The sequence below is a fragment of the Artemia sp. Qi Xiang Cuo genome, chromosome 16, assembly GCF_049724085.1.
Source record: "Artemia sp. Qi Xiang Cuo chromosome 16, ASM4972408v1, whole genome shotgun sequence".
Classification (NCBI taxonomy): domain Eukaryota; kingdom Metazoa; phylum Arthropoda; class Branchiopoda; order Anostraca; family Artemiidae; genus Artemia; species Artemia sp. Qi Xiang Cuo.
Genome location: NC_142809.1, coordinates 60038064 through 60050289, shown reverse-complemented (window position 1 = coordinate 60050289; position 12226 = coordinate 60038064). Strand labels below are relative to the sequence as shown.

The 12226-nt window shown below is 31.4% G+C and overlaps 1 protein-coding gene across 1 annotated transcript in view; it reads left to right on the top strand.

The window, feature by feature from the left end:
• Window positions 1-12226, top strand: part of Gfrl (Glial cell line-derived neurotrophic family receptor-like) — a 344955-nt gene that overhangs the window by 249923 nt on the left and 82806 nt on the right. The gene's annotated exons all lie outside the window — the stretch shown is intronic.

Here is a 12226-nt window from a genome sequence, read left to right as displayed (position 1 = left end):
GATTTTTCAAAGTTCATTTTGAATTTCTTTCGTTGAAATGCAAGAGTTGGAATATTTCAGTAGTGTTTGGTTGTGGTTTACCTTGTCACAGTTACATTTTCTTGATTTTTCAAAGTTCATTTTGAATTTCTTTCATTGAAATGCAAGAGTTGGAATATTTCAGTAGTGTTTGGTTGTGGTTTACCTTGTCACAGTTACATTTTCTTGATTTTTCAAAGTTCATTTTGAATTTCTTTCGTTGAAATGCAAGAGTTGGAATATTTCAGTAGTGTTTGGTTGTGGTTTACCTTGTCACAGTTACATTTTCTTGATTTTTCAAAGTTCATTTTGAATTTCTTTCGTTGAAATGCAAGAGTTGGAATATTTCAGTAGTGTTTGGTTGTGGTTTACCTTGACACAGTTACATTTTCTTGATTTTTCAAAGTTCATTTTGAATTTCTTTCGTTGAAATGCAAGAGTTGGAATATTTCAGTAGTGTTTGGTTGTGTTTTACCTTGTCACAGTTACATTTTCTTGATTTTTCATAGTTCATTTTGAATTTCTGTCGTTGTAATGCAAGATTTTTACTATTTCAGTATTGTTTGGTTGTGTTTTACCTTGTCAAAATTACATTTTCTTGATTTTTAAAAGTTCATTTTGAATTTTCTTTCGTTGAAATGCAAGAGTTGGAATATTTCAGTAGTGTTTGGATGTGGTTTACCTTGTCACAGTTACATTTTCTTGATTTTTCAAAGTTCATTTTGAATTTCTTTCGTTGAAATGCAAGAGTTGGAATATTTCAGTAGTGTTTGGTTGTGGTTTACCTTGTCACAGTTACATTTTATTGATTTTTCCAAAGTTCATTTTGAATTTCTTTCGCTGAAATGAAAGAGTTGTAATAGTTCAGTAGAGTTTGGTTTTGTTTTACCTTTTAACTTATTCAGTATCTTGTGTTTTATATTTTATTGTTGAATTTCTTTATTTTTCTTGCAAGAGTTGGAATATTTCAGTAATGTTTGGTTGTGGTTTACCTTGTCACAATTACATTTTTCACAATTTGTCACAATTACATTTCACTTAGAGTGGCGCGCCACTCTAAGTGAACCTAGGTCAACCCAACTTTTTGGATATCTCTCTCACTATGACTCTGTTTGTGTGTCGTGTCTGTGCGTGTCTCGTTTCTATGTGTGTGTGTCGTCTCTGTGGGTGTGTTGTCTAAAAAACCAGTCTGGTTGACAACGTGGAGTTTTCGTACTGCTCACTTTTTAGCACGGGGAAAGACCCAGCGGGGTCTCCCCACTCGGGTGGAACGGTGTCCCGGACAGGCCTGCCCCAAGCATCTCGTTTCAATTCGTGGGTAATCACGTTTCTTGATTGATTCAAAATGACCTTTGAAAAATCACGAAAATGTAACTGTGACAAGGTAAACCACAAGCGAACACTACTGAAATATTCCAACTCTTGCATTTCAACGAAAGAAATTCAAAATGAACTTTAAAAAATCAAGAAAATGTAACTGTGACAAGGTAAACCACAACCAAACACTACTGAAATATTCCAACTCTTGCATTTCAACGAAAGAAATTCAAAATGAACTTTGAAAATCAAGAAAATGTAGCTGTGACAAGGTAAACCACAACCAAACACTACTGAAATATTCCAACTCTTGCATATCAACGAAATAAATTCAAACTAAACATTGAAAAATCAAGAAAATGTAACAATGACAAGGTTAACCACAACCAAACACTACTGAAATATTCCAACTCTTGCATTTCAACGAAAGAAATTCAAAATGAACTTTGAAAAATCAAGAAAATGTAACTGTGACAAGGTAAACCACAACCAAACACTACTGAAATATTCCAACTTTTGCATTTCAACGAAATAAATTCAAAATGAACTTTGAAAAATCAATAAAATGTAACTGTGACAAGGTAAACCACAAAAATACAATACTTAAATATTCAAACTCTTTAATTTCAACGAAATATATTCAAAATGAACTTTGAAAAATCAAGAAAATTTAACGGTGACAAGGTAATCCACAACCAAACACTACTGAAATATTCCAACTCTTGCATTTCAATGAAAGAAATTCAAAATGAACTTTGAAAAATCAAGAAAATGTAACTCTGACAAGGTAAACCACAACCAAACACTACTGAAATATTCCAACTCTTGCATTTCAATGAAAGAAATTCAAAATGAACTTTGAAAATGTAACTGTGACACTGAAGTATTCCAACTCTTGCATTTCAGTGAAAGAAATTCAAAATGAACTTTGAAAAATCAAGAAAATGTAACTGTGACATGGTAAACCACAACCAAACACTACTGAAATATTCCAACTCTTGCATTTCAACGAAAGAAATTCAAAATGAACTTTGAAAAATCAAGAAAATGTAACTGTGACAAGGTAAACCACAACCAAACACTACTGAAATATTCCAACTCTTGCATTTCAGCGAAAGAAATTCAAAATGAACTTTGAAAAATCAAGAAAATGTAACTGTGACAAGGTAAACCACAACCAAACACTACTGAAATATTCCAACTCTTGCATTTCAGCGAAAGAAATTCAAAATGAACTTTGAAAAATCCAGAAAATGTAACTGTGACAAGGTAAACCACAACCAAAAACTCCTGAAGTACAAAAACAAATTAGATAAAAAAATACAATTTAACAGTGACAATGTAAAACACAACAAAACACTACTGAAAAATTCAAACTCTTGCATTTCAGCGAAAGAAATTCAAAATGAACTTTGAAAAATCAAGAAAATGTAACTGTGACAAGGTAAACCACAACCAAACACTACTGAAATATTCCAACTCGTGCATTTCAACGAAAGAAATTCAAAATTAACTTTGAAAAATCAATAAAATTTAAAATTGACAATGTAAAAAAACAAATATCAAATAATAAAATATAAAAATATATAAATAAAGAGAAAGTAATTAAAAAATTAAATTTTAAAAATAAAAAAAATGTAACTGTGACAAGGTAAACCATAACCAAACACTACAGAAATATTCCAACTCTTCCATTTCAACGAAAAAAATTCAAAATGAACTTTAAAAAATCGAGAAAATGTAACTGTGACGTGGTAAATCACATCCACACACGACTGAAATATTCCAACTCTTGCATTTCAACGAAAGAAAATAAAAATGGAAATGTTAAAATAAGCGAAATTGAACTATTGACACTGAAAATAACACCCAAACATAACTGAAATATTCCAACTCTTGCATTTCAACGAAAGAAATTCAAAATGAACTTTGAAAAATCAAGAAAATGTAACTGTGACAAGGTAAACCACAAACAAAAAATACAGAAATATACCAACTGAACTCAAAATGCATTTAAACTGAATAAAAGATTAACAAAGAAAAATCAAGAAAATGTAACTGTGACAATTTAAACCACAACAAAACACTACTGAACTATTCCAACTCTTGCATTTCAACGAAAGAAATTCAAAATGAACTTTGAAAAATCAAGAAAATGTAACTGTGACAAGGTAAACCACAACCAAACACTACTGAAATAGTCCAACTCCTGCATTTCAACGAAAGAAATTCAAAATGGACTTTGAAAAATCAAGAATATGTAACTGTGACAAGGTAAACCACAACCAAACACTACTGAAATATTCCAACTCTTGCATTTCAATGAAAGAAATTCAAAAAAAACGTTGAAAAATAAATAAGATGTAACTTTGACAAGGTAAACCACAACAAAACACTACTGAAATATTCAAACTCTTTAAATTCAAATAAATACATTAATAATGAAATTTTTAAATTCAAGAAATATTACGTGTATCAAGTTCATCCACAAACAACCACTACTGAAATATTACACATCTGGCATTTCAACGAAAGAAATTCAAAATTAACTTTTAAAAATCAAGTGATTGTATCTGTTACTAGGTAAACCAATACCAAACACTACTGAAATATTCCAACTCTTGCATTTCAACGAAAGAAATTCAATATGAACTTTGAAAAATCAAGAAAATGTAACTGTCACAAGCTAACCCAAAACCAATCACTTCTGAACTATTAAAACTCTTGAATTTCAACGAAAGAAATTCAAAATGAACTTTGAAAAATCAAGAAAATGTAACTGTGACAAGGTAAACCACAACCAAACACTACTGAAATATTCCAACTCTTGCATTTCGGTGAAAGAAATTCAAAATGAACTTTGAAAAATCAAGAAAATGTAACTGTGACAAGGTAATCCACAACCAAACACTACTGAAATATTCCAACTCTTACAATTCAACGAAAGAAATTCAAAATGAACTTTGAAGAATCAAGAAAATGTAACTGTGACAAGGTAAACCACAACCAAACACTACTGAAATATTCCAACTCTTGCATTTCAACGAAAGAAATTCAAAATGAACTTTGAAAAATCAATAAAATGTAACTTTTACAAGGTAAAACTGAGTCTCTCAATCCCCGTAAAGCTCTTTTAAAAGATACAAAAACTACTTATTTAACACAAAAAATTTCTTTTTTAATGACCACCAATTAAATGAAAACTACTCGTAATCAGTAAAATGAGTCACTCAAACCCAGAACAGAAATTTTAAAAGATACAAACAATTCTTATTAAACCAAAAATTTTAAATTTTAGTTCACCCCAAGTAAATCAGCACCACTTGTAATCAGGTAACTGAGTCTCTCATTACCCGTACAGATCTTTTAAAAGAAAACATAAATAAAAAATAAAAACAATTCCTTCGATTTTAATTACTACAAAGTAAACTAAAACCACACGGACTCCGGCAACTGAGTCTCTCAATCCCCGTAAAGCTCTTTTAAAAGATACAAAAACTACTTATTTAACACAAAAATTTCGTTTTTAATAACCACCAAGTAAAGGAAAACCACACGGAATTAGGCAACTGAGTCTCTCAAACCCTGTAAAGCTCTTTTAAAAGATACAAAAACTACTTATTTAACACATACAAAAACTACTTATTTAACAGAAAAATTTCGTTTTTAATTACCATCAAGTAAAGAAAAACAACAAGGAATCCGGCAACTGAGTCTCTCAATACCCGAAAAGCTCTTTTAAAAGATACAAAAACTACTTATTTAACACAAAAATTTAGTTTTTAATGACCACCAAGTAAAGTAAAACCACACGGAATAAGGAAACTGAGTCTCTCAAACCCAGTAAAGCTCTTTTAAAAGATAAAAAAAATACTTATTTAAAACAAAATTTTAGTTTTTAATGAACATCAAGTAAAGAAAAACCACACGGAATACGGAAACTTAGTCTCTCAACCACTTTAAAGATTTTTTAAAATATAAAAAAACTAATTTTTTAAAACAAAAAATTCTTTTTTAATGAAAACCAATTAAAAAAAAACAACACGGAATCAGGCAACTGATTCTCTCAAGCCCCTTAAAGCTCTTTTAAAAGATAAAAAAACTAATTATTTAAAACAAAAAATTCGTTTTTAATGACCATCAAGTAAAGAAAAATCACACGGAATTAGGCAACTGAGTCTCTCAAACCCAGTAAAGCTCTTTTAAAAGATACAAAAAATGAAAACCAAGTAAAGAAAAATCACATGGAATCCGGCAACTGAGTCTCTCAATCCCCATAAATCTCTTTTAAAAGACACAAAAACTACTTATTTAACACAAAAATTTCTTTTTTAATGACCTTCAAGTAAAGAAAAATCACACGGAATTAGGCAACTGAGTCTCTCAAACCCTGTAAAGCTCTTTTAAAAGATACAAAAAATACTTATTTAACACAAAAATTTCGTTTTTAATGACCATCAAGTAAAGAAAAAACACACGGAATTAGGCAACTGAGTCTCTCAAACCCTTTAAAGCTCTTTTAAAAGATGCAAAAACTACTTATTTAACACAAAAATTTCGTTTTTAATGACCATCAAGTAAAGGAAAAACACACTGAATTAGGCAACTGAGTCTCTCAACCCCCTTAAAGCTCTTTTAAAAGATACAAAAACTACTTATTTAACACAAAAATTTCGTTTTTAATGACCGTCAAGTAAAGAAAAATCACACGGAATTAGGCAACTGAGTCTCTCAAACCACTTAAAGCTCTTTTAAAAGATATAAAAACTACTTATTTAAAACAAAAATTTCGTTTTTTATTACCATCAAGTAAAGTAAAATCACACGGAATTATGCAACTGAGTCTCTCAAACCACTTAAAGCTCTTTTAAAAGATATAAAAACTACATATTTTAACACAAAATACAATCAAGCAAATAACACGGGAATTCCTATACACGCAAGCAAATAACTGAGTTATTTTTACGTCACAATGTTTCAACTTAAAATCATTCTAATTATAGCATCCCATTTCTCATACTTTAATTACCTGTTACGCTTTCTTAACCATCGGAAGTTTAACCAACGTAAATTAAGTTATAGACAATACTGGTTTAATCTCTTGGCAAAGAGTGTAATGACATGTTTACCTCCCAGAAAAACCAGTTTGGTACGGGGGCCTTGTAGAAATGGTACCTTGGTATATACTCTTAACTCCTGATTTAATACTTAGCCAGAAACTAACATTCTTCCTACCTTAGCCGCAGTAATTTTATTCTCGTTTATAGCACTAATCAATTTAGTGAATTAATCTATGAAAGATCTTAAGCCGAACTGGCCAGCCATGACAAAAAACCAACAAAGAGAAAAATCTCTAAAAGAAAACAAAGAAACGAGACTGTGGCCAGTGGAGAGAAAAGAAAAACAGCAGAAACAAAACAACGCGGATATTTCGCCTGTATACAAACAAGGCGTCTTCAGCACGAAAGACACACAAAAAAAAAAAACAAAAAAAAACTAAAAACCAATAAAACCACCACCAAAAAAAAACAAAAACAACAAAAATTCACAAACTGCGCAAACGAATACACGTAGGGAAAAGATGCTAATATAGAGTTACTTCAGTGAGGACACCAGAGTAACTGAGGAAAAAAAAAAAAAAAAAAAAAAAAAAAAAAAACTGTAAATTACTTTAATTATTCAGTTGCGAAATAATATTTCGCAACTGAATAATTGAAGTAATTTACAGTTTTTTTATTTTTCCTCAGTTACTCTGGTGTCCTCACTAAAGTAGCTCTATATTAGCATCTTTTGCCTACGTGTAGCAGTTTGCGCCGATTTTAAATTTTTGTTTTTTTGTTTTTTTTTTGTGTGGGGTTTTTTTATGTTTTAGTTTTATCTTGTTTTTTTTTTTTTTTTGTCTTTCGTGCTGAAGACGCCTTTTTGTTATACTCGTGAAATATCCGCGTTTTTTTTTTTCTGTTATTTTTCTTTTAGCTCCCCGGGCCACAGTCTCGTTTTTTTTTTTTTTTTTTTTTTTTTTTTTTTTTTTTTTAGAGATTTTTCTCTTTGTTGGTTTTTTGTGAATTAATCTGGTATACCATACAAGGATAGGACTTTTGCAAAAGCTCTCCTATCAGCTGAATCAAATTCTTGCTCATAATTTATAAATCTGAGGACTAAAGGTGTTTGATAAATCAGGCACTTTTCAATTATTAATCTAAGAGTTAAAATTTGGTCGGCACATCTCCTCTCCTTCAAATCTGGAAACAAATATGGTGGCATTGATTTTTGACATCCTGTTTTTATTCTTCGTTTTTGGACCATAAACCAGAACTCCTTTTAACAAATGAACTCAAAATGCTTTTATTAAAAAAAAAAACAACAAGCACTTAAGAAATAATATACAACAATAACATTCTTATAATAAAATGGTCGACCAATGTTTGTCTAAAACAATGCTTACTTCAGAATATGCAAAATAATTGTGGCTAACACATTTTGCACGCGGGCCAACTATGCTTTACCCCCCCCCTAAATGAGGGGACATTGAATGTGCAAATATATAGTCAAGATTATATAATTCAAATACATTTTTTCACTTGTCTTTGTGGCTATGAAACCGATTTTCTCAGATCTTACACTGAGATCAAGAATTTGGGTGTGTTCTGAATTATTAACAAGCACCGGATTCAGTGGCGGATACAGGAGGACGAGGGGAGCGGGTGCCTCCCCTAACGTAGTTCAAAGTAGTGTAATTTACCTAATTAACGCAAGTTTCCGATAATTAAACTTGCTCCTAACGCAAGTTTATCGGATCAACCTATTTTGCGCCCCTCCCCTAAAAAAAATCCTGGATCCGCCCTGACCGGATTATATTAGGCCAATCTATCCATCCAAAGTTCTATATTATTGTTATTATTATTTATTTTTCACCCTCACTATACGGTAGTATAATACGCGGAGTAGCACGCATAAAAAAAGAGAAAAACGAAAAATAAAAACAATGAAAAAAAAATACAAAGTGACAAAAACGTATAATTCACAACTGAAGAAAAAACAGATAAGGTGGGGCTGCGGAGAATCACGGACACTTGCTGTGTTTGAGAGCTCTCTCTGCAGTTCTTCCAGTTTACAGTAATAACAGAAACTGCAAATATTCACATAAGACCCTATAGAACGGTTATCAAAATTTGCTACAAAATTTAACATAAATGTAAATAGCAAGCCAAAATTTTAGTTTTAAGATTTTCGGCAGAAATGTCGAAAGAAACTATAAGAAATTCCTTTTTTAAACCAATAAAAAAGACAATATGAATATGAAAACGAACAATAAACGAAAATAAATTAATACAAAGTTTATTTCCCTAAAAACAAATTTTTAAAAGAAAGTAAAAAGCTAAAGTAAATGAAAGATGAGCAAGAATAAAGAGGAATAATCATTCAAACTTATATTGACGAAAAATCAGAACCATTGAATTAATGAGGTCTCAAAAGAACAAAAATGACAATATTTAAAGAAGCCAAACTTAAAACAAACAGAAATTACCACAAACAGCCGTAGAAATAACACCCTTAAGCCTTCTAAAGGCCAGAGCGTTGGTTCTGCTTCCCTGAATAAAACATTGTAATTTCTGATTGTTTTGGGTCTTCTTTATTCATTGATTACCATCTCATTTCGTTTTAAATTGGTATTATTATTTCACTTTTTTTCTGCTTGTCTTTGACACATGAATTTTTTTTTCTGCGATTTTTTTTTTTTTAGATTAACAAAAAGAAACGATTTTCACCACTATCTAATAGCCATTTCATCAAATCTTAAAATACAATATAAGAAAAACTACATTTTCCTGTTAGTTTTTGGAGTTGTAGGAAGAGACTGCTCGCTTCTTAAGTTTTTATTTCCGTTTCTGGACCAAGAAAACCTTATCACTTATCCCCTAAGACTTTCTTGACCCCATTAGGCTCATTTATATCAAAAGTGAAAACAAAGCAGGTATTGTTTTAGGAATTCTAGGGAAGTATCATTTTTCCTTTTCCAGACGTGAGAAGTGATGTTGACTTTGAATATCAACTAGAAAAATAACACAATTTTTTCAAACGGTATTCCACACGATTATAAATCGAATATTGAAATATGCACTAAATTATGTTTCAAATGTTGCACGACAAAAAAAAAATATATATTAAGAACAAATTGGCAAATGCAGATTTATAGGGAGTCTTATGCTAAAAGGGAGTAAGTCCAAACTTTACTTGAGAGTGAATTTTTTCCTCTAAGGATTGTAGAGTCCGGTACTAAAATCAAGTAACCGAGTCATTTTGAGAAATTTTACTTAAAAATTATTCATTTTAAATTAACTGGTTATTGGAAAGATGGAAAAGTATGATTCAAGTGGAAATTTTTTGCAAACACTTTTGAATTCTTGTTTGATTGCGTCGGTATATCTCAATAACTTACTGTTTCCTCTTTTTTTGAGAGTTTGTCTTTTTGTATTCCTATATGCATGTGTGCATTCATGTTTGTGTATGTTTTTTCTTCTGTATCTTATGTAAAGAATAGGTTATAATGGCTTCTGCCAGTAAAAATGTTTTAAGTAATTATTTCAATCTTTTTTTTCATTCCTGCTTAAAATCAATACTACTTTTTTTATTTTTAAGTTCCTTTAATTGCTCCTTATTCTTGACATTAAATAATTAGCAGCTCTAAAGAAAGCTGCTAATTAGAAAACAATCAACAGTTCTTCAAAGAAGAAATTTTGTTCGCCAAATAAGAAAAAAAACATTCAGTAGCTTTACACATACCATCAGGAAATATGGTTTCAGCACAACACCTTGTGTCACTGCGCCACCCAAGCTCTACAGGTAGACTGACCAACAAACTTTACAGCTGACTGAAGTCTGCAATAAAAAAATGTTGAGTATTTGCTCAATATTATCCTTAATAAAAGGCATATCAACCTGTGGTGTACTTCAGTCAATTAAATACATTTCATAACTGAAGGTAACTAAGATTAGCTCTCCATTTGAGTATTAAACAAGATAACTAATAGCACACTTGTGTTAACACTTGGTTATTACAGCTCATCGGTTAACAACTGTTCATAGGACCACATATTATATCATGCTCAAGTTAAATATATAACATGGAACATGATCGTTCTACATTATTGTCTCATTATATACAGCTCTTTTTTAGGGTACTACGGCCAATAGTGCTCCTTGAAAACGTAGGTAATTGTAACCATAATAGCTGTGTTTTCTGCAGCAAATATGGACTTTAACTAAGAAATAGAACTGACTTGAATTGAGGTTATATTTCTTCTATTTTTATAACTTGCTCGTTCTTCAAGATACATTGTTCCCACGGTTACTGACGCCCACGGGTTACCCAAAATTTTACCTAAGCCTGTTAAGCTTCTAAATCAGTGTAATAAAGGTCATTTCCGGGTAAATTTTTCGCAGTTCATATTATTTACTTACGAATAAAGTGAACATACCACTTGATGCCTTTTTTATGATTTTTACGAATATGATAATTGCTTCTATCGGAAATTCAACTTTACCCACCCTTATCCCCTTATGTGCAAATATATACCCTGAATTGTCACCCCACAAAGAAGTTATTAACACTAGTTAAGTTATTAGAAAGTGATTAAAAACATATAACTAGTTTTTAAATAAGTTGTTCAAGATTAAAATATTCCAAAAATACTTATTTATAACAATTCAAACCTCATTTATTAGGTAACTCAAATATAAAACGTTTTCCTACCGTTTCAAGTTTTTCGAATGCCGTCGACAAAAATAGCGCTGAATTTTACGATTCGAAACTTTGCCGTTGACAATTCATGGTATATTCCAATTCATGGTATATATTTGCACATTAGGGGGAGTAGGGTGGGTAAATTCAAATTTTTGATAGAAGGAATAATTATATTCGTAAAAAGCATGAAAAAAGGCATCGAGTGGTATGTTCACTTTATAAGTCAATTATATGAACTGCGAAAAATTTACCCATTTCTGTATAAGCGTTATTCCAAGAATTGTTTCAAACCATTACAAATATGTGGAATGCCAGAAAAAAAAACTTTAATTTTTTACCAGTGTTTTGCGGCTTTCCATAAGTATCCTCGTTTGGCTCTATACTGTTCCTTATTATGATTGTCAGTAGTGGTAATATTATACACTATGAATCAAAGTCAATTGATGATAATATGTCTATTCTGTAATTGTAGTATTAGCACCTGTGTGCACTACAACAGTCTCAAGCAATTACTACAACCCAATTACTACGGGCCGATCAGAGGCAACGCTATAGCGTTGCATATACTAAAGGCTTCAGCGTTTTTATTATTTATTTATTATTATCTTTTTCCAGACGCACTTCATATGGGACGGGTGGTCGTATAAACTTTGGAGGGGTCTCATTCAATTGAAAATCAGAAGTTTTAGTGCCCTTAAGGAGTCAAAAGTACTCGGTGGGAAACTCCTCCCCTCCTGCCCTCTTTTCCCCAAATGTATCCAATCAAAGCTGTGAGATAGCCGTTTTGCTAAAAAGTAGTTCGAAGATCAAATAACAAAACTCCATGGTTGACACAACCCCCTAGAGCCTGGTAGAAAGTATTGGAAGTTTTGCTCCAGGGGTATATATGTTTCTATGGAAGGGGTGTCTGTATAAACTTTGGAGAGGGCTCAATTGATTAGAAATTGGAAGTTCTACTTTCTTTTTTAAGAGTCAAAGTGATCGGAGAGCAACTAGCCCCACCCCACGCCTTCTCTTCCCCAAATGCATCCAATCGAAATTTTGACTTAACCATTTAATTTAAAATAGTCCAAAGATCATATAATAATGCCTCCGGGGTTGACACAACCCGCCAGAGCCAGGGCGCAAGGTTTGTAAGTTATGCCC